At 41.7% G+C, this 19207-nt stretch overlaps 1 protein-coding gene across 11 annotated transcripts in view; it reads right to left on the minus strand.

The window, feature by feature from the left end:
• The window catches only part of EXPH5 (exophilin 5), a 67373-nt gene that overhangs the window by 42392 nt on the left and 5774 nt on the right, over positions 1-19207 (minus strand). For 3 of the 11 annotated variants that reach the window (XM_082626357.1, XM_082626367.1, XM_082626365.1), the window contains exon 2: positions 6650-6906. The exons of the other annotated variants lie outside the window; for them this stretch is intronic. The gene's annotated coding sequence lies outside the window, so the exon portion shown is untranslated. The remainder of the gene's footprint in view (positions 1-6649; positions 6907-19207) is intronic. 11 annotated transcript variants of the gene reach the window in all.

The raw sequence follows: 19207 nt of genomic DNA on the forward strand, positions 1-19207 counted from the left end.
ACCATTACCCACTTCACGATTCAAAGAAAGTTTGACGTGGACATCAGTTAAAGCTCATTGGTTTGGATTACAATTTGCAATACATTTTCAAAAAGCGTTAACCCTTGAAGTAATCCTTATCCAAAGGGCTGTTGCTTTTCCAAGTGCTCTCTAGCAAACTTGCCTCACAATGATCAGCTTGGTTTTTTTTTAAAGGGCTTCTTGCCATCTACTGACCTGACAAGCCAACATTCCACCTCATCAGAAACTACTGCAGAATCACATCCCAAAGGGCTTGCTTTGAACATTTCCCCTTGAATCCCTCTGCTAAATGGTATTAATGATAGTTATTACTCTTCTGATCAGTTATTCCAAACTGCTTTCATATGGTATTATCTCATCCAGAAGAGTTTATTAAGTTTTGTCTCTAGATGTAGTTACATTTATTTACCCAAACATACTCTTAAGCACTCCTAGGATAATTCTATAACAAAATCAGTACCTGGGGTGAAATGAAGTAATGCCAGCAGTACAAATGCTTGTCTTTACTCCAAATTATGTAACTTACTTATGGAAACTTAACACATATAAAAGATATTTTACTGGCAATACTGTTGTTATGCATTATTACTTACTATCATTTTAACTTTCAGATTCTAGTATCTAAATTTTTCTTTCTCAATAACAAAAAAATTGTGATCATTCTTTATAATGTATTAAATGCTTTATCATAAAATCTCAATGGCTCTTTGGAAAAAAGTCCTAAATGAAGCTTTGTTACACAATAAAAATGATAATGTAACATCAGAGGCTATTACGTACTTTACATGAATATGTCTCAGTGCATCAAGAAGAGGTACGGAATTGTACTCAATCTGTAAACAATCAACCATTTCTCAAAAATGAGAAGAAATGTCAGTTGTAATGAAGTAGTAATGCCAGGTGTATTTTACAGAAGAAAAGTGGAAATGAAAAGAACTGTTTACTTGGTATTGTAGATGGGTGTGGTCTATTCTTTATTAACAATGACATTAAATTTTAAAAGTCATTATTTGGTTTTGAATCACTTTGGATTTGTCTGCAAAAATGTTTGTTTTCTTTCAGGTAGGATGTGATGAAGTAATGTATAGCATAGAAAAATAAATCTGGATATCTGATTCTCTCCATCTTGCTTTGTTTTGTAAATTCTGGCCCCTTTACTGATATCCAAAAATAGGATTCACTTAAACCATAGAGGTAATGAATTAAACATGGTGGTAGGTCTGTCTGAAAGACATGGACCGCTTTTCTAGCATACGGGCAGTCCATGATGTGTTGGGAGCATATTCCACTAGCAAAATAGTCATGGGTAGTTGCTATGCTTTGGGTTATGTGATCCAAAATTTTTCACATTCCTGACCCTAATCAACTGAACCAGGGATTCATGATTGACCCAAAAGCTAAACATGAGCAAGAATGCTGCCTACTCAACATCACTAATTATTAGAGAAATGTAAACCAAAACTACAATGAGGTATCACCTCACACTGGTTAGAATGGACATCATCAGAAAATCTACAAACAACAAATGCTGGAGAGGGTATGGAGAAAACGGAATCCTCTTGCACTGTTGGTGGGTGGGAATGTAAATTGATACAGCCACCATGGAGAACAGTATGGAGGTTCCTTAAAAAACTAAAAGTAGGATTACCATATGACCCAGCAATCCCACTACTGGGCATATACCCAGAGAAAATCATAATTCAAAAAGACACATACACCCCAATGTTCATTGCAGCACTATTTACAATAGCCAGGTCATGGAAGCAACCTAAATGCCATTGACAGATGAATGGATAAAGAAGATGTGGTACATATATACAATGGAATATTACTCAGCCATAAAAAGGAACGAAATTGGGTCATTTGTGGAGATGTGGATGGACCTAGAGTCTGTCATACAGAGTGAAGTCAGAAAGAGAAAAACAAATATCGTATATTAACGCATATATGTGGAATCTAGAAAAATGGTACAGATGAACTGATTTGCAAGGCAGAAATAGAGACACAGATGTAGAGAACAAACGTATGGACACCAAGGGGGGTGGGGATGGTGGTGGTGGGATGAATCGGGAGATTGGGATTGACATATATACACTAATATGTATAAAATGGATAACTAATAAGAACCCGCTGTATAAAAAAATAAAATAAAATTCAAACAATAAAATAATATTCAAAAAAAAAAAAAGAATGCTGCCTAACTGATGTGCTCTGTTTTGGAGAGTGATTAACAACTTAATCATATCCTTCCTCTTGACATGTCTTGAAATCATTATGACAAGTAAGACACACTAAAGTGACATAGTGGCTGAGAGACACATTGAGAAGGCATTAAGCAGTACCAGAAGTAGAAGCCATAAGGCAACGGAGTCTGGAATAGGCAGAAGCCCTGAAGCAGAAAGGAAAGTTGCAAGAAGAAAATCAACCACGGCCATGGAAGTGAACAGGGAAAAGCAGAGCAAAGTAGTTTAGCCACAAGTCTGGTAGATTACCAGCCTGGTTGATTGGCACCAGAATGTTGCTATGTTGTGATCACTGTTCTCGTTCCCAAGGACTGGTTGTGCAAGCTGAGGCTGTTGTTTCCTTAATTCCCCACTGCAGACTTACAATAGAGTGCCACCCATCACTTGAGGTAAACTAGAGCATGTTCCTTGTCATCTGAAAGGGCATAATGAAAACAGCCAGCCATAGCTACATGTAGAAATCTTTTTACAAGGGAATTCTTCAGGGTTGGGACAGGAAATTTCTAATGTCAACAAAACTGACTTTGATTTGCTATTGTACATTTTTTAAAATTAATTAATTTATTTATTTATGCTTCGTTTCTGTGCAAGGGCTTTCTCTAGTTGTGGCAAGTGGGGGCCACTCCTCATCGTGGTGCGCGGGCCTCTCACTATCGCAGCCTCTCTTGTTGCGGAGCACAGGCTCCAGACGTGCAGGCTCAGTAATTGTGGCTCACGGGGCCAGCTGCTCTGTGGCATGTGGGATCTTCCCAGACCAGGGCTCGAACCCGTGTGTCCTGCATTGGCAGGCGGACTCTCAACCACTGCGCCACCAGGGAAGCCCTGCTATTGTACAATTTTTAAGTTCATTTTTTTTCTATTTACTAAAGTGAAGTTACACTCAGTACAGAAGACTTGAAAATTGCAGAAAAGCTTGAAAAAAAAAGTCACTCATAATCCCCACAACCAGAGATACTGCTGTGTGTGCCTATGTCCACAGAGCATTTTAAAGCAGGGGCAACAGGATGTTACACTGAGACCCAGCCTGTCTCAGTTTTAGCTGAGGCATGAAAGCAAGTGATTCCACATACTCAACTGAATTCCAGTAAGGAGAATTTGCTTGGTAGCATTTATAAAAACAAACCAAAAAAAAAAAAAAAAAAAAAGAAAGTCAAAGATTTTATCCTATGTTTTCTTCTACTTTTACAGTTTCCAGTCTTATGTGTAAGCCCTTTGAGTTGATATTTGTGTACTCGGTAAGGCAAGGGTCCAATATCATTCTTTTGTATGTGGATATCCAGTTTTCCCAACATCATTTGTTGAACAGATTATCCTTTGTACTTCGTGTATTCTTGGCACCCCTTGTCAAAGATCAGTTGACATTGGGACTTCCCTGGTGGTCCAGTGCATAAGACTCAATGCTCCCAGTGCAGGGGGCCCAGGTTCGATCCCTGGTTGGGGAACTAAATGCCGCATGCATGCTGCAACTAAGGAGTCTGCGTGCCACAACTAAGGAGTCTGCAGGCTGCAAACAAGAAGCCCTCATGCCGCAACTTGGAGCCCAGTGCAGCCAAAATAAATACATAAATAAATATTTTAAAAATAGATCAGTTGACATATATGTATGGATTTATTTCTGGGCTCTCTGTTCTGTTCCATTGGTCTATATATCTATCTTTACACCAGTATCATACTGTTTTAGTTACTGTAGCTTTGTAATATATTTTGACATCAGGACGTGTGATGTGATTTCATGGATATGACATCAAAAGCATACGCAACAAAAGCAAAAGTAGACAAGAGGGAATATATCAAACTAAAAAGCTTCAGCACAGCAAAGGAAACAACCAGTATGGTGTAAAAGCAAACTATGGAATAGGAGAAAATATGTGCAAACTATATTTCTGATAAAGGGTTAATTTCTAAGATATACGAGGAACTCCTACAACTCAATAGCAAAAAACCTAATAACCTAATTTAAAGATGGGCTAAGGACTTGAATAGACATTTCTCCAAAGAAGGCATACAAATGACCTATAGATACATAAAAAGATGCTCAATGTCAACAATCATCAGGCAAATGCAAATTAAAACCACAAATTAAAACCACAATGAGATATCACCTCACACCTGTTAGGATGGCCATTGTAGTAGTAATAATAATAATAATAATTCTCCGTATCTGCCAATAAGTGTTGGCAAGGATGTAGAGAAATTGGAACCCTTCTGCACTGTTGATGGGAATCCAAAATGGTGCAGTTATTATGGAAAACAGCATGGAGGTTCCTCAAAAAATTAAAAATAGAATTACCATATGATATAGCAATCCCACTTCTGGGTATTTATCCTAAGTAATTGAAATCAGAGTCTAGAAAAGATATTAGCATTCCCTTGTTCACTGCACCATTATGAATAATGGCCAAGATGTAGAAACAATGTAAATGCCCATCAATAGATGAACTGGTAAAAGAAAATGTGGTATATACATATAATAGAATATTACTCAGCTGTAAACAAGAAGGAAGTCCTGCAATATGCAACATGGATGAACCTTGAGGACATTATGACAAATGAAATAAGCCAATCACAGAAGGACAAATAATACATGATTCCACTTATATGAGGTTTCTAAAATAGTCAAACTCATAAAAGGAAAGAATATATTGATGGTTGCCAGAGGTTGGGGGAGGGGGAAATGAGGAGTTGCTAATTAACAGGTATAAAATTTCATTTATTCATGAATGAATAAATTCTAGAGATCTGCTGTACAACACTGTGCCTGTAGATAACAATACTGTCCTGTGCACTGAAAAATCTGTTAAGAGGGTGGATCTCATGGTAGGGTAACAAGTCCCCTTACCCACATTGGTTCAGAAGAGCAGAGACACAGAGAGCCTTTTCTTACAGAGGGGCTTCCACAGTACCACTGAAAGAGCTTAATATATGTCCTTTAGAGTTTTGTGGAAAGGACAACTGGTGTCTAACTCCTGCCTAAGAAGCGTAAGTTTGAGAAACTGGGGCCAGCTGGCCTAGAGTGAGGGAAATAAGGAGATACTGAGGGGAGATTGCTCAGCTGGCAGTCAGTCCTCACTTCCGGAGTTTCTCATGCATGAACAGTTCTACACATTTCCCATGGACAAGACATGGGCCACAAGAGAGGCTGAGGGGGGGTGAGGTTCTCTTAGTTCATGTCCACGATAGCTGGCTCAAGAGGCGAAGAAACCTTAATAGAAAGGCTGTGAGTGAATCACAAGATTCCTAGGGACATGGAGGGGTTGGCAGAGAGCAGGGGAGGGCACATCATGGTATCAAGAGAGCTGCAAAACAGAGCCTGAAAACCCCACCTGAGCACACAAGAGGCAAATTTAAACATCTGCCCGGCCTCAGAGACTGTGAAGCCACCTTACAGCCACCCCAGTCAAGAAAGAGCTTCCTAACATACACCCCCCACCCCCACCCAAACATGTACCTCTCCTCCCCTCCATCCTCCACTTCAACTCTGGAATGGTCAAGAACCACCTTCGAGGGGATGGAGAGTAGAGGCTGACGGGGAAAAGGTAGGATCAAACCCCTCCTCACTGTTACAGGCTTCTCACTGCCGCAAGCTGTGGCTGTGTGAGGGGAAATGGCTGCTGCTCTGAATGACACCGGAATTAACCAGGGACTGGACAATCTAATTATTGTATTGAATTGAGACAGTGGTTTTGTGTCTTCAAGTGACCAAAGGATGTTTACTACCTGAGAGTGAGCAGAAAAGTCATGGGACAGCCCATGTTTTTATCCAGTGGCATTTAAAGTCAAAACTAAAGGTGCCTTCTGATGAGTCCTGATTTCTCAACATGCCAGTTATACATGTATACATTTTTCAAAATGTTTTTATACTATAAATGCTGTTTTGCAGCCAACATTTCCCACTTAGCATTATATTAAGAATGCTGCACTACATCAATATCCTTTTACCATTGAGTCTTTGTGCCATAGAATATGTACCTACTCCCCTAACATTAGATACATGAGTCATTTCTAATTTTTCACAGCCATAATGTTGAAATGAACATAGTTCCAGCCTAGCATTGTGCACGTCTCCAATTAGCTTCTTAGGATAAATTTCCTTGAAGTAGAATTGCCAGAAAGAATGACCATGTTTTAATGACTGATGAAATACATTGACAAATTGCTCTGTGGAAAGCTTACATCAAATTTTTCACCAACCAGCAGATTCTACATGTGTGCCAATTTTCCCATATCCTTGCCAACAGTAGTTATTATTGTTATTATTAATCTTGATAATCTGATATCTAATAAGAAAAAATAATTTTTTCATTAAAATTTTTCTTTTATTACTGGAGAGGTTGAACATTATTTCATATGTTTATAGGCTATGTGTCATTTTTTTAATGACTTACCTGCTCAACACCTTTGCTTATTATTGTAACTCAGGTGTCACTGAAAATATTAGTTCTTTGAATCTCAAGGCAAAGGCCAAAAGAATGGCAGAGCTGGCAGTTCTTGGTATTTGCTTCAAAGTGTAGCTCACAGACCAGTCTGTGGGTTATTAAGTGGGGGCTCAGGTTGGCCACTATGACTTGCCACAGAGCAGTGCTAGATGTTGTCTTCAGAGCACCTAGTTTTCTTGGTTGTTTGCCTCCTATTGCTCTTGCCTCTGTGGAAGTACAAAGAGAGGCATCATGTGGCCCGACTACACAGACACGATTGTCACAGATGCTCTCTGCATTATCTTCATCTTTTCCCACCCAGTTGCCTCAGACTGGCATGGTTGCATAACATCACTGTCTGAGCTTATGTAAAGTTGCTGGGCCTGGATGGTGGGGACAATCAGATGGGTTCTAATCCCTTTATTACTGTGGCTGATCAAATAACATCTATGTGTCTCATTTTCCTCATCTGTAAAATTTCATGACCAGACCCCACACTTACCTGTCTGGACTTGTTTCCCACTACCCTCTCATTTAAACCCTATGTACCAACCATTGCAAACTCTTTGCATGCTCTCTGGGCCTTTTTCCAAGTTTCTCTTTGGTTTGCAATGCCCTTCCTTAAACAGTTTTTGGTCCCATGATTAACTCAGGGCCGACACAGCTAAAGGTTTGAAAAATGTTCTTTGAGTGAAAAAAAAAAAAAAGATTCAATTAAACTATAATGAGGGCTTCCCTGGTGGCACAGTGGTTGAGAGTCCGCCTGCCGGTGCAGGGGACACGGGTTCGTGCCCCGGTCCGGGAAGATCCCACATGCCGTGGAGCGGCTAGGCCCGTGAGCCATGGCCTCTGAGCCTGCGTGTCCGGAGCCTGTGCTCCGCAACGGGAGAGGCCACAACAGTGAGAGGCCCGCGTACAGTAAAAAAAAAACAAAAAAAAACTGTATTGAGAAGTTAAATTTGTAAGAATGACTTGAAAGCACTAGGAAATTTAAGATCTAACAGTAGGAAAAGATACATACAAAATAGCTGTGATATAACACAGGACATGATAGACCTTTAAAAGAAAAACAGATTCTCTATTCACAGCACTTCTGAGTTAGTGCAGACCCCACAGGTTAAGGGCTCAGTCCCACAAAACTAACTCCACTTCAGACACCAACCTCTAGTCCAGACTTCTAGGACTTCGACTGATTGGCTGTAAATTGGGGGTTTCCATGACCCCCTCTTCAGGGTTGACAACTTATTAGAACAGCTCACAGAACCCAGGTAAATAGTTTACTTACTATTACCAATTTAGTACAAAGGATATTTTAAAGGATACAAATAAATAGCCAGATGAAGAGATACGTATGACAAGATCCAGAAGGGTCCTGAGCACAGGAGCTTCTGTCCCCATGGAGTTTAGGATATGCCACCCTCTTGGCACATAGAGGCATTCTTGTTCACCAACTCAGAAGCTCTCTGAACTTTGTTGTTTATTGTTTTTATGGAGGCTTCATTACGTAGGCATGACCAATTAAATAACCGGCCATTGGTGATTAAGGCGGGGGTGAAGTTAGGGGGTGGCTAAAATTTCCAGCCCTCTAATCACATGATTGGTTCCTCTGGCAACCAGCCCCATCCTCCAAGAGTCACCGCATTAATGTAAACTCAGGTGGTTGAAAGGGGCTTATAATGAATAACAAAAGATACTCCTCTTACCCCTCCCACTCAGGATATATTAAGGGCTTTAGACATTCTGTGCCAGGAACTTGGGATGAAGACCAAAACTATATATATTTCTTACTATATCAATCACATAATAGAAAACCGAGACTCTTACCAAGCCCAGCCAAGGCCCCACTGACTGTTCCCGGTCTGAGCCCCAGTGCCCACAAAACTGCCCCTATATCCAGCAGAGACGGCAGCAGGCCCCTGGACCCAGGCAGCCCACAGCCCCGGAGACCTCAGCCCCCATCAACAGTGGGGACCCCCCAACCACCATACTGGAGTGATTCCAACTCAAAGGACACCCAGAGCCACAATCTGGTATCTGCCAGTTTTTCCAACTGACCTGTATCCTACCCAGCACCTCCCTCCCCCCTTTCCCACAATTCATGACATCAAAACACCAGCTTTTCCTCTTTTTCCTTGAGACTCAGGAGGGCCAAAGCAACAGCCTTTTGCTTTTTTTTCTCTCCCTTACCAAGGGTTAAAGGAAGGGATCCATCCTTATTGTTCAGAGGCACCAACTCCCTCCCCTAAATGAGGCTGAGAAGGAAACAGCCAGTTCTTACCTCCTCCTGGTTGTTTTTCTTTCCCATCCCAGTTTAATTTTTGTTTCCCCACTACCCCCTACCTCTAAAGCCATTTTATGAACTGTCATGTGCCACCTGAGCCTCCAGTAAAAACAAAAACAGGCTTTCTTGTTGAAAAAACAAACAAAAAAAGAAAACCAAGACTCTTGCTTTAAGATTAATTCTGGCTATGGGCTGGGAAAATATTCCTGAAGATGGGTCTTAAAGACGGGGAGATAAGCCTTGTTAGCTCAGAGTCTGAATCCACCATTGTTCCTCACTAGTGATGCTTATCCCCAGTGAATGGTGGAATGGTTTGGAAAGTAGGTACAGGGTGTGTGTGTGTGTGTGTGTGTGTGTGTGTGTGTCTGTCTGTTTGGGCGTGGGTGTATGCGTGTGTGTGTGCATGCGTGCACAGAGGGGGGATGCAGGCAGGCCATCATTGGCAGAGAGTAATCTGCCAATTAAAGGAAGCGAAGTAGGAGAGTGAAGAACTTCATTTTGTTCTTGTTTTATTTTAAATGGTCATAGGAAGTTTATATTTGCTGGCCTTGCATCAAGGGAAATTGTCCAAATTTACTCGTGGAGGTCAACCATTATCCATTAATATTTTCAATACTGTCCTGGTCATTGGGTTATAAATAAGAATCCCAGAAACTCTGAAATTCTCTCAATTCTTTGGTACACAGAAATATACACAGAAATTTCAACACTAAGATCTTGCAAGTCTTTTGGAGGCTCCTATGCTCTTATGTAAAGAACAGGGCTTGGAGGGGAAGCCAAAGATTTCTTTTTGTGGCCTCATGCCTATCACTCACACAGCTGGTGACTGCTCCCTGACTCAGCAGATTCAACTGAAAGCCTGAGATATGGAGAAAAGTGCCACATAACCCTTTAAGACACAGTGAATTTCTATTTTATCAAAATGATTTTGTGCTGATCTGCTATTTATCATTTGCAGAAAAAAATATAAACAGCTAGCCTAAATCTCATTCTCTGTGTGAAAGATTGCTAAAAATTAGTGAACATTTAGCAGAAGTTACCGAGGGTGAATAGATCTCTGGGGAGGATGAGGGAAACAATTCAGTTGACGGAATGCTCCAGCAAGCCAGCAGTTTTCCCACAATAAATAAACACTAGCTCTTTTCCTTAGGACTTTAGTTCCCAATATTGACATGAATAGCCTTCCTGAATTGAAGATTTACATATTCTAACTAGAAATTAAAGTTCAGTAAGTGTGTTATATAGACTTGATTCAATGGAAGTGTTAACAAGCCATACTTGGAAGTCATTCTCCCCTTACCCACCTTCCACTTATCCACATCCAACCACCCTTCAAGGCCAGTTTCTTTATGAAGTCTTTCCTAATAATTTCAGCTACCATCCGTCTTACTCTCATTCCAAAATCCTACTGTCTGTACTACCCATTAGGTATTTAGTCATGTGTAACCTTGTAATATTATTTAAATTTTCAATTGTCCACCCAAATAGATTATAAATTTCTTGGGTTCTGCACTTTGCATTTACCGTAGAAGTTTGCATATACCATAGAAGTTTGCATAGCCCATAAAAAAAATAGTAGGTCCTCAAAATATTTGTCAATGATTTCTTATTTTAATAAAGATGAAAATATCACTAATCTTGATCCCCAAACATGTTGGGATTTAAGTACTCTACCATCATGTTAAACTTGGAAAGGTGTACCTTTTTCCTTTATCATCGTTCCTACTGAAGATACCATTCTCAGCCTCGCTGCTTTGAACCTAGAGGTATGCGTTCAACATATTCAGGCAAATTCTGAAATATCAGGGCCGGTGGTTTGCCGGGGGCTTCATCCTGGTGCACAGCATCTTACCTGATGGGTGCTGAGTAGCACAAGGTAGAATGATGGCTTTGCCTCTCTCTTCAGTGACTCTGGACAAGCTTCTGGACAAGATCCCCAATGCCCTAGGCTGGTGGGCAGGGCACACAGAAGAGGGCATCCCCCACTTGCTGAAGGTGAAATACACTTCTGCTAAGCCCGGAATGAAGAGAAGGGTGCTGCTGAAGAGCAGCTCACTGCCACTTCAGAGGGAAACAGCCACTTGAAATGAAATGTCTTGCTTTTTCTTTGGAAGGGGGAACAGGTGTTTGAATGATCAGTTGGTCTTAATTATTTTTGCTTATAATAGGAGAGAGATAAAGCTCCTGACAGAAGTCCAGAGATGAAAGGGAGGAAATGAAACCCTCTGCAGTTTCCTCTTGCAGGCGGTTCCTGTGGGCCAATCAGTCCCCTCCTCTCCTGTCAGGTGGCTGCTTTCCGCTTCTCCCCAGATGTCCTTTACCAGGCCGCCTGGAGCTGGGGAACAAGCTTCAATCTCCCTGGTCAGAATTCTGCTTTGAGATCTGCTTACTCCTCCCTTCACCCCCAATCCCAGTGTCAGGCCTAAAACGAACTTAACTGCTAAGAGATAACATTCATCAAGAGATAACGTAATTTTTTTTTTTTTTTTTTTTTTTTTTTTTGCGGTATGCGGGCCTCACAGGCTCCGGACGCGCAGGCTCAGCAGCCATGGCTCACGGGCCCAGCCACTCCGCGGCATGTGCGATCTTCCCGGACTGGGGCACGAACCCGTGTCCCCTGCATCGGCAGGCGGACTCTCAACCACTGCGCCACCAGGGAAACCCAATAACGTAATTTTTAAATGTTTAGAAGTTGATGGATGGAGGAATTGATGTCCTTTAATATTCATATATATTACCTCACCTGGGACTCACAAAGTGTAGAGTCCACTTGAATCTACCAGTTTCAGTGTAAACAGTAGGTCAAATACCAAAAACCCATCAAAGCCAGAAACCTAAATTCATATGAACACTCCTTCCCGCTCCTCCTCCAGCCAATCAGCCACTAAGTCCTGCTAATTTAACTAAGTCCTGCAAATATTTCTTGAATCTTTCCCCTCCTCTTCATCCCTAGTCAAGGCCCCTAAACATATCTGTCTTCTAATCTGGGCTTCACCCTTCATACAGAGCCATCCACCTAAGAAGCACATGTGACACTGTCACTCTGTTGCTAAGGATTTCAATGGCACCTCCTCACCCCCAGTTTGTACCAAGCCGTCTCTTGCAGGTCATTGGCTGTCACTCTGTATTCCAGTGCTAGCCACTGCTAATGGTGCTGCAACTCCACCAGGGTCTTTCACATCTTGTGACTTATCTCCTCCTGCAAGTCTTCCCTGAGACCACACATGGGGTTAAATGATCTCTGTGTCCCTGTGTGCAACTACCTTATCACCTGCCACATTACAGTGAATATACTGTTTTCAAATCCATCTCCTTCACTACACTGAGAGATTGTGGAGAGCATTTTAGTATCTCTGGTACTAAGATCATGGTAGGATCTCATCTGTGAATAAATGAGTGTTTGTTACCTAACAGAAGTGTTGTTGAGTCAATATACTGGAAAAAAAATCTACCCTATGGGGCTTTCACTCTCAAGAGGAACACAGAGGTACCCGACTCTGACCCCTGATGCTGTGAGGTGATGTGAGGAGGGTCCTGAGGCAGTGACAGGTCCCCAAGACAGTTGCCTTAATGCTGCAAATGGAGAAGCTTGTCATATCTGGCAGGTCCAAGGGAAAGAGGTGAAATTGCAATGCTACCCCCAACACGTAACTTTGATGGTTGATTGACCTACAATAAAAAAAACTCCTGGGCTTCCCTGGTGGCGCAGTGGTTGAGAGTCCGCCTGCCGATGCAGGGGACACGGGTTCGTGCCCCGGTCCGGGAAGATCCCGCATGCCGCAGAGCGGCTGGGCCCGTGAGCCATGGCTGCTGAGCCTGCGCGTCCGGAGCCTGTGCTCTGCAACGGGAGAGGCCACAGCAGTGAGAGGCCCGCGTACCGCAAAAAAACCAAAAAACCAAAAAAACAAAAAACTCCTGATGATGACCTACCTCCCAGGAAGGAAGCCAAAGGAGTAGTGAGGACCTGGCTTACCTCCCCAAGAGACCCAGGCCCCTGGAGGTGTAGAATCTTCCATCTTTAGGGGTTGCCACTTAGGAGGGCCTATAGTACCTCAGAGATGAAGCTCAGATGAGCTAAGAAGAGAAAAACATTTTAATCACTTTGATGATAAAACTGTAATTGTTTTGCAGCACTGTTTGGAAACTGTGACACTTACAACACTTAGTTGGCTTTTAGACACATGAAGATTGTTTATAATAAAAAAATTAACATTTACGTATCATTTTGTTCCCCTTGAACTCTGCTTAAGGATCTGGGAGGCCTGGAACAGGTGGTTACATGCTGACACATGGAGGAAGTGAAAAAAGCTGGGGAAGCAGCTGGAGCCAGAGTTCAGGGGAACTGGGTGTACGAGGTGCCAGGCAGAGCTAGGTGAGGGGTGGTGCATGTGGCTTTGAAGGTGGAGACAGCTACCCTGGAGGGAATATGTTACTCATAAACCTTTTAAAGTCTTGCCTGGATGGCAGCGGCAAAGCAATTAAACAGCTGTGGACAGACATGACCTAATTTACTGGCCTTTCCTGTTGTCTTTGGTGGAGCCGGTGCTACAGCCTAACCCACAACTAAGAATGTTTGGTGGGGTGTGAGGTTGGGGGTTGCTGAGAATAGGGAAGAAACTGATGTCCTTGAGGAAGAAGAGGCACTAGCAAGCAGGCCAAGTGGAGGGGTGGCCAGACCCTCCTGACATACTCCCCCCCAGGGAAGGCCACTGTTAGCAGTCCCCTCAGCAAGCCCCAGTGATTTTTCTACTCTGAGGAGTGAAGTACCCAACGCCAGCTACTTTGGGGACAACTTTCAGCTGACGGTTCTCATTTGGCCTTCGGTGATCCTGAAGGGGACTGCAAAGTGTAGGCTCAAGTGCAAACACAGGGATTCAGCAACTCAGACCTGCCCTCAAGTGTGCATGATCCAAAAGTCATGCTTATCTACTTTATGGCATCTGGAAGAAAGGAAGAGGACCACACATAAAATACAAGACAGGGCTTCCCTGGTGGCGCAGGGGTTGAGTCTGCCTGCCGATGCAGGGGACACGGGTTCGTGCCCCGATCCGGGAGGATCCCACAGGCTGCAGAGCAGCTGGGCCCGTGGGCCATGGCCGCTGAGCCTGCGCGTCCGGAGCCTGTGCTCTGCAACGGGAGAGGCCACAACAGTGAGAGGCCCGCGTACCACAAAAAAAAAAAAAAAAAAAGAAAGAAAGTGAGTGTGGATGAAAACAGTTTTGATGATTCCTAGAAAGTTAAACCCAGAATTACCAAATGTCACAGTAATTCCACTCCTGAGTATATAACCAAAAGAACTGGGAACAGGTACTCAAAATCCTTGTAGATAAATGTTCATAGCAACACTAGTCACAATAGCCAAAAGGTGGAAACAACCCAAATGTTTATGAAGAATGGATAAACCAATGGTGGGATGTACATACAATGCAGTATCATTCAGTCATAAAAGACAATGAAGTACAGACACATGCTACAAAGTAGATAAACCTCAAAACACTATGCTAAGCAAAGCAGACACAAAAGGTTATGTATTCTATGAAAGGTTCCATTTACATGAAACAGTCAGACTAGGCAGATGCGTATAGACAGAAAGCTGATTGGTGGTTGCCAGCATTGGAGGGAGGCAGGAATGAAGAGTAACTTTTTAAAAAATGTATTTTATTGAAGTACAGTAGATTTACAGTGTTGTGTTAATTTCTGCTGTACAGCAAAGTGATTCAGTTTTATATATATATATATATATATATATATATACACACACACATATATATATTCTTTTTCATATTTTTTTCATTATGGTTTATCACAGGATATTGAATATAGTTGCCTGTGCTATACAGTAGGAGCTTGTTTATCCATTCTATATATAATAGTTTGCAGCTGCTAATATCAAACTCCCAACCCATCCCTCCCCCACCCCCTCCCTCTTGGCAACCAACAAGTCTGTTCTCTATGTCTGTGAGTCTGTTTCTGTTTCGTAGATAAGTTCATTTGTGTCAAATTTTAGATTCCACATATAAGTGATATCATATGGTATCTGTCTTTCGAAGAGTAACTATTTAATGTTCAATTTGGGGGTGATGAAAATGTTTCTAGCCTTGTGCCCAAATATCCCAACACCCTTTGTTGAAAAGACTATCCTTCATTGAACTGCTTTCATACCTTTGCAAAAAAATCAATTGGCTATATTTTGGGGGTCTATTTCTGGACTATATTCTGTTCATTAAACTATATGTTTTTCCCTTCACAACTACTATGATAGCTTGATTACTGTGATGTTATAGTAAGTCTTAAAATCAAGTAGTGTGATTCTTTCAATTTTCTTCTTTTTTTCAAAATTGTTTTGTCCATTCAGTTCCTGTTTTTTCATAAAATTTTTTTAAAATTAGATTTCTAACTTTCATTGTTATTATATGGAAAAACAGTAGGTTTCTGTGTATTAATCTTGTATTCTACCACCTTGCTAAATTCACTTATTAGTTCTAGGAATTTTTTGGTAGTTTTTGGGGGGAGATTTTCTTTGTAGACAATCATGTCGTCTGCAAATAGGGATAGTTTTATTTCTTCCTTTCTGATATGTATACCTTTCATTTCTTTGCCTTGCTAGGACCTCAAGTATGATGTTAAATAGGAACGGAAGGATTGATTGTACATCCTTGTCTTGTTCTCAATCTTAAGGGAAAAGCAGTCTTTCACCATTAAATATGATGTTAGCTATAAGTTTTTTGTAGATACCTTTTATTAGGTTCTATTTCTTCCTTGCCAAGAGTTTGGTTTGTTGTTTTTTTTTTTGTTTTTTTTTTTGTTTTTGCAGTACGCGGGCCTCTCACTGTTGTGGCCTCCCTCTCCCGTTGCGGAGCACAGGCTCCGGACGCGCAGGCTCAGCGGCCACGGCTCACGGGCCCAGCCGCTCCGCGGCATGTGGGATCTTCCCAGACCGGGGCACGAACCCGTGTCCCCTGCATCGGCAGGCGGACTCTCAACCACTGCGCCACCAGGGAAGCCCGCCAAGAGGTTTTACCATGGCTTTTTGTGCATCAACTGATGTGATCATGTGTTTTTCTTCTTTAGACTGTTGATATAGTGGTTTACAGTAATTTATTTTAAAACATTGAACCAGCCTTACTGTTATGTATTAAATTGTGTCCTCCAAAAAAGATATGTTGGGGTCCTAACCCCTAGTACCTCAGAACATGACCCTATTTGGGGATAGGGTCTTTACAAAGGTAATCAAGATAAAATGAGGTCATTAGGGTGGGCTCTAATTCAGTATGATTGGTGTCCTTATGGAAAGGGCAAAATTTGGACAGCAGAGGCAGACATGCACACAGGGAGAATGCCATGTGAAGACGAGTTACACTGCCACCAGCCCAGGAACTACCAGAAGTTAGGAGAGGCCTGGAACAGATTCTTCCCAAGTGCCTTCAGAGGGAGCATGGCCCTTCTTGATACCTGGAGGACAGATCTTTTCAACAGATCTGGAGAACAGAGCAGTGGTTGCCAGGTTACTCTCTCCCCACCCCAGATCAGACCCTTCCCTCCTTCAACTGCCATTAAATGCATTGTTTTAAAATTGAAACCAAGGCAAACTTGATATAAATATAAAACACCACAACTTTTCTTTGGAAAGTGGGGAGTTTGGTGATCACTGTAGCCCCTAATTTCCTCTTTCATCGTTAGAAAGTCTAACACACAGAGGAATAAGGAAGCTGGCTCCTGTGGTATGCCAAGTTGATATTTTGAGTACAGCCTTTAATTAGGGCTATTGGCAATGCCAATAAGGAAATATTCCTGAGCAGGAGAGTGAAGTGAGCCTAGGCTCTCAATATTATGGCCTGTGCAGTAAGTAACTGCAGAAAAACAGATCTGAATTGCTTCAGCGAGGCTCTTAGCCAACTCGTTCTCAGTTTTAAAACCCAAATGTGCTAACAGGAAGAAAAATATTTTCTGATTAACCTTAATCTGACCTTCTTTGTCCTTCATATGGTTTCCCCAGATCTATCCCTCCCTCACTTTGTACTCCCTCACAGAAGTTAGTTAAAGTCCACTTAATTAGGAACTGAGTACCTACTAGGTGTGTGAGGCTCTCCATCCCTAAGATAATCCTTGACCACAAAGAACTTGAGATTGATGTAGAGAAACCAACTCACCCATAAATACATTAACATTACAAAATGTATAAAACATTATAAAGAAAAGGGCAGAAAAATATTCAGATATTTTAAGACAAATATTTTAAAAGTCATATTTATGAAGGAAAAAGAGAGTTATTTTGCATTTATTTATTATCAAAAGAAATCATCATTAAAACATAATCCGTGGGGCTTCCCTGGTGGCGCAGTGGTTGAGAGTCCGTCTGCCGATGCAGGGGACGTGGGTTCGTGCCCCGGTTCGGGAAGATCCCACGTGCCGCGGAGCGGCTGGGCCCGTGAGCCATGGCCGCTGAGCCTGTGCGTCCGGAGCCTGTGCTACGCAACGGGAGAGGCCACAACAGTGAGAGGCCCGCGTACCGCAAAAAAAAAAAAAAAAAAAAAAAAAAAAAAAAAAAATCCGTGATAATTTTAAGGAATAAAATAATAGTAAAATGGTTAGAGTTCCTTTAAATATCACATCCAAGAGATAACCACCTTAATAGTTTAGAGTATATCCTTACAAAATACATATATGCTTTTTAAAAAAAACAAACAGTGATAAAAGAAAATTTCACATATTGAGGTACAGGGAAGTCATTCTGGCTTATACATGAGTAAACTTGAATTTTGTGCTAACTAAAACAGCCTGTGTGTACATACATTGTACATCTGCTTTAATTATTAAAGGGCACAGTGACCAGAAGTAAAGAATGTCCATGTTAAAAGTAAAGATTAAATGCCTCCCCTCCTGGGACACTAATGATGGTTCTCCTTTGATGATAAGACTCCTTTCCCAGGTGCCAAGGCTATACTGACTCACTGTGTATGTGCTGATCTGTTTTTTTTTTTTTTTAAACCTCAAAGGAATGTATCCATGACTTGTTTGATGTTCTTTGTTCTGACAAGATATAAAACTGTGTTGAAAACCATGTTTCTCCAGAGAAGTTCTTCAGAGTAACCTGAGAGGCTGTCTTCTGGGCTATAGTCCTCAGATTGGCTCAAGTAAAACTCTTGTCTATTCCTATTATAGATTGTTTATTGATTATTTTCCTTGACAACAGTTACCTGCAATTTTTCCTATATATGGCGAATACTATTAGTGGTCCCCCAATATCCATTATGTCCTTTACCTTAATAATAATTCTCCCCCCTTTTTTTTTTTTTTTTTTTTTTTTTGCGGTACGTGGGCCTCTCACTGTTGTGGCCTCTCCCATTGCAGAGCACAGGCTCCGGACGCGCAGGCTCAGCGGCCATGGCTCACAGGCCCAGCCGCTCCGCGGCATGTGGGATCCTCCCGGATCGGGGCACGAACCCGTGTCCCCTGCATCGGCAGGCGGACTCTCTACCACTGCGCCACCAGGGAAGCCCCTATACTCCCAATTTTTAGTAAGGGCACGTTACCTAGAATTGTATGTTTTCTATTTTCATGGTCAGTGAATAGCAAGAGCTCTAAAGTGAAAACAACTCAGTGCTGGTCCTATTACAAGCTAGATGGGCAATGTGAGGGTAATCACTTCAACTTCATTGTAGGAGGTAACACTGCACAATGATTAAGTGCTGATGGAGTTCACAAATCCAGTGCTTCTTAGCAATATAATCTCACGCAAGTTACTTATCCTCCCTAAACCTTCTCTGTGGAATGGGGATTAAAAATATCCCTTAATTCATCAGATTGTTGTAGAAATAATTAAAGGAGATAACCCACATGAAGAGTTTAGCACAGAGCAAGTGCTCAATAAATAAGGGCTATTATTACTGTTCTTATTGTTGTTATCTTTTGAAAAAAAATACCTGCTTTATCAGATTAGGATGAGGATAAAAACTAACTTTAAGAGCTAAAGGAGTTATAATAATGTCACAAAACCTAATGAGGACAATAATCCCCAACCTTGGGATATGGAACTATAATATTATAGTAGTTCCACATGTATTGCCCATGGAGACCAATCCAAGGAGTAACTAGCCAGGAGAATTTGTCTGAGAGAAAGCTCTCCCCTCAGTTTAAAGGAATTAACTAAATTGGATGTTACTGAAAAGTGCAGAAGTCTCAGAGATCCATGATATTGATCCCATTCCTTGCTATATTATCAGAACACTCCAGCCTATAAGGCACTC

Source organism: Mesoplodon mirus, assembly GCF_964341445.2.
Source record: "Mesoplodon mirus genome assembly, chromosome: 7".
Classification (NCBI taxonomy): Eukaryota; Metazoa; Chordata; class Mammalia; order Artiodactyla; family Ziphiidae; genus Mesoplodon; species Mesoplodon mirus.